General features: G+C 44.1%; 9 non-coding genes across 9 annotated transcripts; all 9 read right to left on the bottom strand.

The window, feature by feature from the left end:
* Window positions 1-989: 989 nt before the first annotated feature.
* On the bottom strand, window positions 990-1,062 carry Trnar-ucu. The gene has a single exon. It is a non-coding gene; the product is annotated as a tRNA-Arg (tRNA).
* Window positions 1,063-2,289: 1,227 nt separating this feature from the next.
* On the bottom strand, window positions 2,290-2,362 carry Trnar-ucu. The gene has a single exon. It is a non-coding gene; the product is annotated as a tRNA-Arg (tRNA).
* A 1,227-nt stretch (window positions 2,363-3,589) lies between these two features.
* Window positions 3,590-3,662, bottom strand: Trnar-ucu. Its single transcript has one exon. It is a non-coding gene; the product is annotated as a tRNA-Arg (tRNA).
* A 1,227-nt stretch (window positions 3,663-4,889) lies between these two features.
* Window positions 4,890-4,962, bottom strand: Trnar-ucu. The gene has a single exon. It is a non-coding gene; the product is annotated as a tRNA-Arg (tRNA).
* A 1,227-nt stretch (window positions 4,963-6,189) lies between these two features.
* On the bottom strand, window positions 6,190-6,262 carry Trnar-ucu. The gene has a single exon. It is a non-coding gene; the product is annotated as a tRNA-Arg (tRNA).
* Window positions 6,263-7,489: 1,227 nt separating this feature from the next.
* Trnak-uuu lies at window positions 7,490-7,562 on the bottom strand. The gene has a single exon. It is a non-coding gene; the product is annotated as a tRNA-Lys (tRNA).
* A 1,227-nt stretch (window positions 7,563-8,789) lies between these two features.
* Window positions 8,790-8,862, bottom strand: Trnar-ucu. Its single transcript has one exon. It is a non-coding gene; the product is annotated as a tRNA-Arg (tRNA).
* A 1,227-nt stretch (window positions 8,863-10,089) lies between these two features.
* On the bottom strand, window positions 10,090-10,162 carry Trnar-ucu. Its single transcript has one exon. It is a non-coding gene; the product is annotated as a tRNA-Arg (tRNA).
* A 1,227-nt stretch (window positions 10,163-11,389) lies between these two features.
* On the bottom strand, window positions 11,390-11,462 carry Trnar-ucu. The gene has a single exon. It is a non-coding gene; the product is annotated as a tRNA-Arg (tRNA).
* Between the last annotated feature and the right edge of the window lie 711 nt (window positions 11,463-12,173).

Below are 12,173 nucleotides of genomic sequence, written 5' to 3' on the forward strand. Positions count from 1 at the left end.
CAGTCCTGCTATTAGATTCGCTCACGTGCGCTGCTTACAGATAAATGGGAATTACGCTCTTTAGAACAGCATCCACTCACAAAGTGGTAAACGACACACTGGAAACACTGTATGATTAGTCACATTTTTTGACTTTGGTTGACTGCTGTGTCACACCCGGTCCCCATCATATGTATACAATCCAACGGACGTGTGTGCCCTGTTAGCACATTTGCCAGGAACGTTAGCTGCATCACCTCCCTGTCAATTTCATGCCGTCCTCGAAGCGTCAGCCATTGCTTGGTGACAGTGTGTTTCGATGAGACATGGACAGATGATGCATCTCTCTCGCCGTCAGTTATAGGCGGGATCATACTTAATGTAGTTTTCTGCAAGCGTCAGCGGAGCGTCAGACGTCTCTGTCTGGTCTTCTCCCTTCATGCATCCAGCAAGTCCCCTCCTGACAGTCCCCAGCAAAAGCCCCCTGCGCTGAAGCGAATATTGCCGCCGTTTCTATAGATACAGAGTGCCATTGTTAATGGGAACAGTTAAGGAACCATAGTACTATATCTTGTTGTGAAACAGTCTACTTTTCTCACTTGTGGCCGAGAAAACTGAAACCCTCTCAGCTTGGGCTGGAAGAATTAAAGATCATGACTGGGATTACATACATTGACTCGTGAAGTAATACAAAATTATTTCACTCTTCATTGTATTTGTTTCTGTACAAAATGTGCGTTCTATTGCTACATTTCTATCTGTAGGTAAAAATTGGGTATTGAAAGAAAATTTGCGTGAACAGGCACGTGAAGATATGGTTCCGTTTTTACAGCATTTACACATAACAGCGTCATGGATAACAGATCTACGAGAATTTTGCTTGTATGTGTAAGGTTGACATATTTAAGCATAGAACTGAGGTCACAACAATTTTCACCTTTTGAAGACGCTTGTGGTTACCCATATGTCAATACCCATCTCGTGATTGGCACATGTTTTTAAAAATTGCCCGTCCCTTGTGGGGATCGAACCCACGACCTTTGGATTAGAAGTCCAACGCGCTATCCTCTGCGCCAAAGGGACGCTGTGCAAGTGACGGGCTCAGATGTAAGAGATTCTGCAAGACATGACCCGTGCTACATGTCTCGCGTTACTTTTCTGATAGGCTTACTTTCATATTTCTCTGAAGCAATTACATCAAAGACTCATTATTTATGTAACAGACACGATACATCACTCCGAATCGCTCTGTTTACCATAGCCCTACTGATTGAAACACCTGCGTATTGACAGAGTTGCTCTGTACAATCGGAGTAACACAGTCCTGCTATTAGATTCACTCACGTGCGCTGCTTACAGATAAATGGGAATTACGCTCTTTAGAACAGCATCCACTCACAAAGTGGTAAACGACACACTGGAAACACTGTATGATTAGTCACATTTTTTGACTTTGGTTGACTGCTGTGTCACAGCCGGTCCCCATCATATGTATACACTCCAACGGACGTGTGTGCCCTGTTAGCACATTTGCCAGGAACGTTAGCTGCATCACCTCCCTGTCAATTTCATGCCGTCCTCGAAGCGTCAGCCATTGCTTGGTGACAGTGTGTTTCGATGAGACGTGGACAGATGATGCATCTCTCTCGCCGTCAGTTATAGGCGGGAATCATACTTAATGTAGTTTTCTGCAAGCGTCAGCGGAGCGTCAGACGTCTCTGTCTGGTCTTCTCCCTTCATGCATCCAGCAAGTCCCCTCCTGACAGTCCCCAGCAAAAGCCCCCTGCGCTGAAGCGAATATTGCCGCCGTTTCTATAGATACAGAGTGCCATTGTTTAATGGGAACAGTTAAGGAGCCATAGTACTATATCTTGTTGTGAAACAGTCTACTTTTCTCACTTGAGGCCGAGAAAACTGAAACCCTCTCAGCTTGGGCTGGAAGAATTAAAGATCATGACTGGGATTACATACATTGACTCGTGAAGTAATACAAAATTATTTCACTCTTCATTGTATTTGTTTCTGTACAAAATGTGCGTTCTATTGCTATATTTCTATCTGTAGGTAAAAATTGGGTATTGAAAGAAAATTTGCGTGAACAGGCACGTGAAGATATGGTTCCGTTTTTACAGCATTTACACCTAACAGCGTCATGGATAACAGATCTACGAGAATTTTGCTTGTATGTGTAAGGTTGACATATTTAAGCATAGAACTGAGGTCACAATAATTTTCACCTTTTGAAGACGCTTGTGGTTACCCATATGTCAATACCCATCTCGTGATTGGCACATGTTTTTCAAAATTGCCCGTCCATTGTGGGGATCTAACCCACGACCTTTGGATTAGAAGTCCAACGCGCTATCCTCTGCGCCAAAGGGACGCTGTGCAAGTGACGGGCTCAGATGTAAGAGATTCTGCAAGACATGACCCGTGCTACATGTCTCGCGTTACTTTTCTGATAGGCTTACTTTCATATTTCTCTGAATCAATTACATCAAAGACTCATTATTTATGTAACAGACACGATACATCACTCCGAATCGCTCTGTTTACCATGGCCCTACTGATTGAAACACCTGCGTATTGACAGAGTTGCTCTGTACAATCGGAGTAACACAGTCCTGCTATTAGATTCGCTCACGTGCGCTGCTTACAGATAAATGGGAATTACGCTCTTTAGAACAGCATCCACTCACAAAGTGGTAAACGACACACTGGAAACACTGTATGATTAGTCACATTTTTTGACTTTGGTTGACTGCTGTGTCACAGCCGGTCCCCATCATATGTATACACTCCAACGGACGTGTGTGCCCTGTTAGCACATTTGCCAGGAACGTTAGCTGCATCACCTCCCTGTCAATTTCATGCCGTCCTCGAAGCGTCAGCCATTGCTTGGTGACAGTGTGTTTCGATGAGACGTGGACAGATGATGCATCTCTCTCGCCGTCAGTTATAGGCGGGAATCATACTTAATGTAGTTTTCTGCAAGCGTCAGCGGAGCGTCAGACGTCTCTGTCTGGTCTTCTCCCTTCATGCATCCAGCAAGTCCCCTCCTGACAGTCCCCAGCAAAAGCCCCCTGCGCTGAAGCGAATATTGCCGCCGTTTCTATAGATACAGAGTGCCATTGTTTAATGGGAACAGTTAAGGAACCATAGTACTATATCTTGTTGTGAAACAGTCTACTTTTCTCACTTGTGGCCGAGAAAACTGAAACCCTCTCAGCTTGGGCTGGAAGAATTAAAGATCATGACTGGGATTACATACATTGACTCGTGAAGTAATACAAAATTATTTCACTCTTCATTGTATTTGTTTCTGTACAAAATGTGCGTTCTATTGCTATATTTCTATCTGTAGGTAAAAATTGGGTATTGAAAGAAAATTTGCGTGAACAGGCACGTGAAGATATGGTTCCGTTTTTACAGCATTTGCACATAACAGCGTCATGGATAACAGATCTACGAGAATTTTGCTTGTATGTGTAAGGTTGACATATTTAAGCATAGAACTGAGGTCACAACAATTTTCACCTTTTGAAGACGCTTGTGGTTACCCATATGTCAATACCCATCTCGTGATTGGCACATGTTTTTAAAAATTGCCCGTCCCTTGTGGGGATCGAACCCACGACCTTTGGCTTAGAAGTCCAACGCGCTATCCTCTGCGCCAAAGGGACGCTGTGCAAGTGACGGGCTCAGATGTAAGAGATTCTGCAAGACATGACCCGTGCTACATGTCTCGCGTTACTTTTCTGATGGGCTTACTTTCATATTTCTCTGAAGCAATTACATCAAAGACTCACTATTTATGTAACAGACACGATACATCATTCCGAATCGCTCTGTTTACCATGGCCCTACTGATTGAAACACCTGCGTATTGACAGAGTTGCTCTGTACAATCGTAGTAACACAGTCCTGCTATTAGATTCGCTCACGTGCGCTGCTTACAGATAAATGGGAATTACGCTCTTTAGAACAGCATCCACTCACAAAGTGGTAAACGACACACTGGAAACACTGTATGATTAGTCACATTTTTTGACTTTGGTTGACTGCTGTGTCACAGCCGGTCCCCATCATATGTATACACTCCAACGGACGTGTGTGCCCTGTTAGCACATTTGCCAGGAACGTTAGCTGCATCACCTCCCTGTCAATTTCATGCCGTCCTCGAAGCGTCAGCCATTGCTTGGTGACAGTGTGTTTCGATGAGACGTGGACAGATGATGCATCTCTCTCGCCGTCAGTTATAGGCGGGAATCATACTTAATGTAGTTTTCTGCAAGCGTTAGCGGAGCGTCAGACGTCTCTGTCTGGTCTTCTCCCTTCATGCATCCAGCAAGTCCCCTCCTGACAGTCCCCAGCAAAAGCCCCCTGCGCTGAAGCAAATATTGCCGCCGTTTCTATAGACACAGAGTGCCATTGTTTAATGGGAACAGTTAAGGAACCATAGTACTATATCTTGTTGTGAAACAGTCTACTTTTCTCACTTGTGGCCGAGAAAACTGAAACCCTCTCAGCTTGGGCTGGAAGAATTAAAGATCATGACTGGGATTACATACATTGACTCGTGAAGTAATACAAAATTATTTCACTCTTCATTGTATTTGTTTCTGTACAAAATGTGCGTTCTATTGCTATATTTCTATCTGTAGGTAAAAATTGGGTAATGAAAGAAAATTTGCGTGAACAGGCACGTGAAGATATGGTTCCGTTTTTACAGCATTTGCACATAACAGCGTCATGGATAACAGATCTACGAGAATTTTGCTTGTATGTGTAAGGTTGGCATATTTAAGCATAGAACTGAGGTCACAACAATTTTCACCTTTTGAAGACGCTTGTGGTTACCCATATGTCAATACCCATCTCGTGATTGGCACATGTTTTTAAAAATTGCCCGTCCCTTGTGGGGATCGAACCCACGACCTTTGGATTAGAACTCCAACGCGCTATCCTCTGCGCCAAAGGGACGCTGTGCAAGTGACGGGCTCAGATGTAAGAGATTCTGCAAGACATGACCCGTGCTACATGTCTCGCGTTACTTTTCTGATAGGCTTACTTTCATATTTCTCTGAAGCAATTACATCAAAGACTCATTATTTATGTAACAGACACGATACATCACTCCGAATCGCTCTGTTTACCATGGCCCTACTGATTGAAACACCTGCGTATTGACAGAGTTGCTCTGTACAATCGGAGTAACACAGTCCTGCTATTAGATTCGCTCACGTGCGCTGCTTACAGATAAATGGGAATTACGCTCTTTAGAACAGCATCCACTCACAAAGTGGTAAACGACACACTGGAAACACTGTATGATTAGTCACATTTTTTGACTTTGGTTGACTGCTGTGTCACAGCCGGTCCCCATCATATGTATACACTCCAACGGACGTGTGTGCCCTGTTAGCACATTTGCCAGGAACGTTAGCTGCATCACCTCCCTGTCAATTTCATGCCGTCCTCGAAGCGTCAGCCATTGCTTGGTGACAGTGTGTTTCGATGAGACTTGGACAGATGATGCATCTCTCTCGCCGTCAGTTGTAGGCGGGAATCATACTTAATGTAGTTTTCTGCAAGCGTCAGCGGAGCGTCAGACGTCTCTGTCTGGTCTTCTCCCTTCATGCATCCAGCAAGTCCCCTCCTGACGGTCCCCAGCAAAAGCCCCCTGCACTGAAGCGAATATTGCCGCCGTTTCTATAGATACAGAGTGCCATTGTTTAATGGGAACAGTTAAGGAACCATAGTACTATATCTTGTTGTGAAACAGTCTACTTTTCTCACTTGTGGCCGAGAAAACTGAAACCCTCTCAGCTTGGGCTGGAAGAATTAAAGATCATGACTGGGATTACATACATTGACTCGTGAAGTAATACAAAATTATTTCACTCTTCATTGTATTTGTTTCTGTACAAAATGTGCGTTCTATTGCTATATTTCTATCTGTAGGTAAAAATTGGGTATTGAAAGAAAATTTGCGTGAACAGGCACATGAAGATATGGTTCCGTTTTTACAGCATTTACACATAACAGCGTCATGGATAACAGATCTACGAGAATTTTGCTTGTATGTGTAAGGTTGACATATTTAAGCATAGAACTGAGGTCACAACAATTTTCATCTTTTGAAGACGCTTGTGGTTACCCATATGTCAATACCCATGTCGTGATTGGCACATGTTTTTAAAAATTGCCCGTCCCTTGTGGGGATCGAACCCACGACCTTTGGATTAGAAGTCCAACGCGCTATCCTCTGCGCCAAAGGGACGCTGTGCAAGTGACGGGCTCAGATGTAAGAGATTCTGCAAGACATGACCCGTGCTACATGTCTCGCGTTACTTTTCTGATAGGCTTACTTTCATATTTCTCTGAAGCAATTACATCAAAGACTCATTATTTATGTAACAGACACGATACATCACTCCGAATCGCTCTGTTTACCATGGCCCTACTGATTGAAACACCTGCGTATTGACAGAGTTGCTCTGTACAATCGGAGTAACACAGTCCTGCTATTAGATTCGCTCACGTGCGCTGCTTACAGATAAATGGGAATTACGCTCTTTAGAACAGCATCCACTCACAAAGTGGTAAACGACACACTGGAAACACTGTATGATTAGTCACATTTTTTGACTTTGGTTGACTGCTGTGTCACAGCCGGTCCCCATCATATGTATACACTCCAACGGACGTGTGTGCCCTGTTAGCACATTTGCCAGGAACGTTAGCTGCATCACCTCCCTGTCAATTTCATGCCGTCCTCGAAGCGTCAGCCATTGCTTGGTGACAGTGTGTTTCGATGAGACGTGGACAGATGATGCATCTCTCTCGCCGTCAGTTATAGGCGGGAATCATACTTAATGTAGTTTTCTGCAAGCGTCAGCGGAGCGTCAGACGTCTCTGTCTGGTCTTCTCCCTTCATGCATCCAGCAAGTCCCCTCCTAACAGTCCCCAGCAAAAGCCCGCTGCGCTGAAGCGAATATTGCCGCCGTTTCTATAGATACAGAGTGCCATTGTTTAATGGGAACAGTTAAGGAACCATAGTACTATATCTTGTTGTGAAACAGTCTACTTTTCTCACTTGTGGCCGAGAAAACTGAAACCCTCTCAGCTTGGGCTGGAAGAATTAAAGATCATGACTGGGATTACATACATTGACTCGTGAAGTAATACAAAATTATTTCACTCTTCATTGTATTTGTTTCTGTACAAAATGTGCGTTCTATTGCTATATTTCTATCTGTAGGTAAAAATTGGGTATTGAAAGAAAATTTGCGTGAACAGGCACGTGAAGATATGGTTCCGTTTTTACAGCATTTACACATAACAGCGTCATGGATAACAGATCTACGAGAATTTTGCTTGTATGTGTAAGGTTGACATATTTAAGCATAGAACTGAGGTCACAACAATTTTCACCTTTTGAAGACGCTTGTGGTTACCCATATGTCAATACCCATCTCGTGATTGGCACATGTTTTTCAAAATCGCCCGTCCCTTGTGGGGATCGAACCCACGACCTTTGGATTAAAAGTCCAACGCGCTATCCTCTGCGCCAAAGGGACGCTGTGCAAGTGACGGGCTCAGATGTAAGAGATTCTGCAAGACATGACCCGTGCTACATGTCTCGCGTTACTTTTCTAACAGGCTTACTTTCATATTTCTCTGAAGCAATTACATCAAAGACTCATTATTTATGTAACAGACACGATACATCACTCCGAATCGCTCTGTTTACCATGGCCCTACTGATTGAAACACCTGCGTATTGACAGAGTTGCTCTGTACAATCGGAGTAACACAGTCCTGCTATTAGATTCGCTCACGTGCGCTGCTTACAGATACATTGGAATTACGCTCTTTAGAACAGCATCCACTCACAAAGTGGTAAACGACACACTGGAAACACTGTATGATTAGTCACATTTTTTGACTTTGGTTGACTGCTGTGTCACAGCCGGTCCCCATCATATGTATACACTCCAACGGACGTGTGTGCCCTGTTAGCACATTTGCCAGGAACGTTAGCTGCATCACCTCCCTGTCAATTTCATGCCGTCCTCGAAGCGTCAGCCATTGCTTGGTGACAGTGTGTTTCGATGAGACGTGGACAGATGATGCATCTCTCTCGCCGTCAGTTATAGGCGGGAATCATACTTAATGTAGTTTTCTGCAAGCGTCAGCGGAGCGTCAGACGTCTCTGTCTGGTCTTCTCCCTTCATGCATCCAGCAAGTCCCCTCCTGACAGTCCCCAGCAAAAGCCCCCTGCGCTGAAGCGAATATTGCCGCCGTTTCTATAGATACAGAGTGCCATTGTTTAATGGGAACAGTTAAGGAACCATAGTACTATATCTTGTTGTGAAACAGTCTACTTTTCTCACTTGTGGCCGAGAAAACTGAAACCCTCTCAGCTTGGGCTGGAAGAATTAAAGATCATGACTGGGATTACATACATTGACTCGTGAAGTAATACAAAATTATTTCACTCTTCATTGTATTTGTTTCTGTACAAAATGTGCGTTCTATTGCTATATTTCTACCTGTAGGTAAAAATTGGGTATTGAAAGAAAATTTGCGTGAACAGGCACGTGAAGATATGGTTCCGTTTTTACAGCATTTACACATAACAGCATCATGGATAACAGATGTACGAGAATTTTGCTTGTATGTGTAAGGTTGACATATTTAAGCATAGAACTGAGGTCACAACAATTTTCACCTTTTGAAGACGCTTGTGGTTACCCATATGTCAATACCCATCTCGTGATTGGCACATGTTTTTCAAAATTGCCCGTCCCTTGTGGGGATCGAACCCACGACCTTTGGATTAGAAGTCCAACGCGCTATCCTCTGCGCCAAAGGGGCGCTGTGCAAGTGACGGGCTCAGATGTAAGAGATTCTGCAAGACATGACCCGTGCTACATGTCTCGCGTTACGTTTCTGATAGGCTTACTTTCATATTTCTCTGAAGCAATTACATCAAAGACTCATTATTTATGTAACAGACACGATACATCACTCCGAATCGCTCTGTTTACCATGGCCCTACTGATTGAAACACCTGCGTATTGACAGAGTTGCTCTGTACAATCGGAGTAACACAGTCCTGCTATTAGATTCGCTCACGTGCGCTGCTTACAGATAAATGGGAATTACGCTCTTTAGAACAGCATCCACTCACAAAGTGGTAAACGACACACTGGAAACACTGTATGATTAGTCACATTTTTTGACTTTGGTTGACTGCTGTGTCACAGCCGGTCCCCATCATATGTATACACTCCAACGGACGTGTGTGCCCTGTTAGCACATTTGCCAGGAACGTTAGCTGCATCACCTCCCTGTCAATTTCATGCCGTCCTCGAAGCGTCAGCCATTGCTTGGTGACAGTGTGTTTCGATGAGACGTGGACAGATGATGCATCTCTCTCGCCGTCAGTTATAGGCGGGAATCATACTTAATGTAGTTTTCTGCAAGCGTCAGCGGAGCGTCAGACGTCTCTGTCTGGTCTTCTCCCTTCATGCATCCAGCAAGTCCCCTCCTGACAGTCCCCAGCAAAAGCCCCCTGCGCTGAAGCGAATATTGCCGCCGTTTCTATAGATACAGAGTGCCATTGTTTAATGGGAACAGTTAAGGAACCATAGTACTATATCTTGTTGTGAAACAGTCTACTTTTCTCACTTGTGGCCGAGAAAACTGAAACCCTCTCAGCTTGGGCTGGAAGAATTAAAGATCATGACTGGGATTACATACATTGACTCGTGAAGTAATACAAAATTATTTCACTCTTCATTGTATTTGTTTCTGTACAAAATGTGCGTTCTATTGCTATATTTCTACCTGTAGGTAAAAATTGGGTATTGAAAGAAAATTTGCGTGAACAGGCACGTGAAGATATGGTTCCGTTTTTACAGCATTTACACATAACAGCATCATGGATAACAGATGTACGAGAATTTTGCTTGTATGTGTAAGGTTGACATATTTAAGCATAGAACTGAGGTCACAACAATTTTCACCTTTTGAAGACGCTTGTGGTTACCCATATGTCAATACCCATCTCGTGATTGGCACATGTTTTTAAAAATTGCCCGTCCCTTGTGGGGATCGAACCCACGACCTTTGGATTAGAAGTCCAACGCGCTATCCTCTGCGCCAAAGGGGCGCTGTGCAAGTGACGGGCTCAGATGTAAGAGATTCTGCAAGACATGACCCGTGCTACATGTCTCGCGTTACTTTTCTGATAGGCTTACTTTCATATTTCTCTGAAGCAATTACATCAAAGACTCATTATTTATGTAACAGACACGATACATCACTCCGAATCGCTCTGTTTACCATGGCCCTACTGATTGAAACACCTGCGTATTGACAGAGTTGCTCTGTACAATCGGAGTAACACAGTCCTGCTATTAGATTCGCTCACGTGCGCTGCTTACAGATAAATGGGAATTACGCTCTTTAGAACAGCATCCACTCACAAAGTGGTAAACGACACACTGGAAACACTGTATGATTAGTCACATTTTTTGACTTTGGTTGACTGCTGTGTCACAGCCGGTCCCCATCATATGTATACACTCCAACGGACGTGTGTGCCCTGTTAGCACATTTGCCAGGAACGTTAGCTGCATCACCTCCCTGTCAATTTCATGCCGTCTTCGAAGCGTCAGCCATTGCTTGGTGACAGTGTGTTTCGATGAGACGTGGACAGATGATGCATCTCTCTCGCCGTCAGTTATAGGCGGGAATCATACTTAATGTAGTTTTCTGCAAGCGTCAGCGGAGCGTCAGACGTCTCTGTCTGGTCTTCTCCCTTCATGCATCCAGCAAGTCCCCTCCTGACAGTCCCCAGCAAAAGCCCCCTGCGCTGAAGCGAATATTGCCGCCGTTTCTATAGATACAGAGTGCCATTGTTTAATGGGAACAGTTAAGGAACCATAGTACTATATCTTGTTGTGAAACAGTCTACTTTTCTCACTTGTGGCCGAGAAAACTGAAACCCTCTCAGCTTGGGCTGGAAGAATTAAAGATCATGACTGGGATTACATACATTGACTCGTGAAGTAATACAAAATTATTTCACTCTTCATTGTATTTGTTTCTGTACAAAATGTGCGTTCTATTGCTATATTTCTATCTGTAGGTAAAAATTGGGTATTGAAAGAAAATTTGCGTGAACAGGCACGTGAAGATATGGTTCCGTTTTTACAGCATTTACACATAACAGCGTCATGGATAACAGATCTACGAGAATTTTGCTTGTATGTGTAAGGTTGACATATTTAAGCATAGAACTGAGGTCACAACAATTTTCACCTTTTGAAGACGCTTGTGGTTACCCATATGTCAATACCCATCTCGTGATTGGCACATGTTTTTCAAAATTGCCCGTCCCTTGTGGGGATCGAACCCATGACCTTTGGATTAGAACTCCAACGCGCTATCCTCTGCGCCAAAGGGACGCTGTGCAAGTGACGGGCTCAGATGTAAGAGATTCTGCAAGACATGACCCGTGCTACATGTCTCGCGTTACTTTTCTGATAGGCTTACTTTCATATTTCTCTGAAGCAATTACATCAAAGACTCATTATTTATGTAACAGACACGATACATCACTCCGAATCGCTCTGTTTACCATGGCCCTACTGATTGAAACACCTGCGTATTGACAGAGTTGCTCTGTACAATCGGAGTAACACAGTCCTGCTATTAGATTCGCTCACGTGCGCTGCTTACAGATAAATGGGAATTACGCTCTTTAGAACAGCATCCACTCACAAAGTGGTAAACGACACACTGGAAACACTGTATGATTAGTCACATTTTTTGACTTTGGTTGACTGCTGTGTCACAGCCGGTCCCCATCATATGTATACACTCCAACGGACGTGTGTGCCCTGTTAGCACATTTGCCAGGAACGTTAGCTGCATCACCTCCCTGTCAATTTCATGCCGTCCTCGAAGCGTCAGCCATTGCTTGGTGACAGTGTGTTTCGATGAGACGTGGACAGATGATGCATCTCTCTCGCCGTCAGTTATAGGCGGGAATCATACTTAATGTAGTTTTCTGCAAGCGTCAGCGGAGCGTCAGACGTCTCTGTCTGGTCTTCTCCCTTCATGCATCCAGCAAGTCCCCTCCTGACAGTCCCCAGCAAAAGCCCCCTGCGCTGAAG

The sequence above is a fragment of the Schistocerca americana genome, chromosome 1 (genome assembly GCF_021461395.2).
Source record: "Schistocerca americana isolate TAMUIC-IGC-003095 chromosome 1, iqSchAmer2.1, whole genome shotgun sequence".
NCBI classification, from domain to species: domain Eukaryota; kingdom Metazoa; phylum Arthropoda; class Insecta; order Orthoptera; family Acrididae; genus Schistocerca; species Schistocerca americana.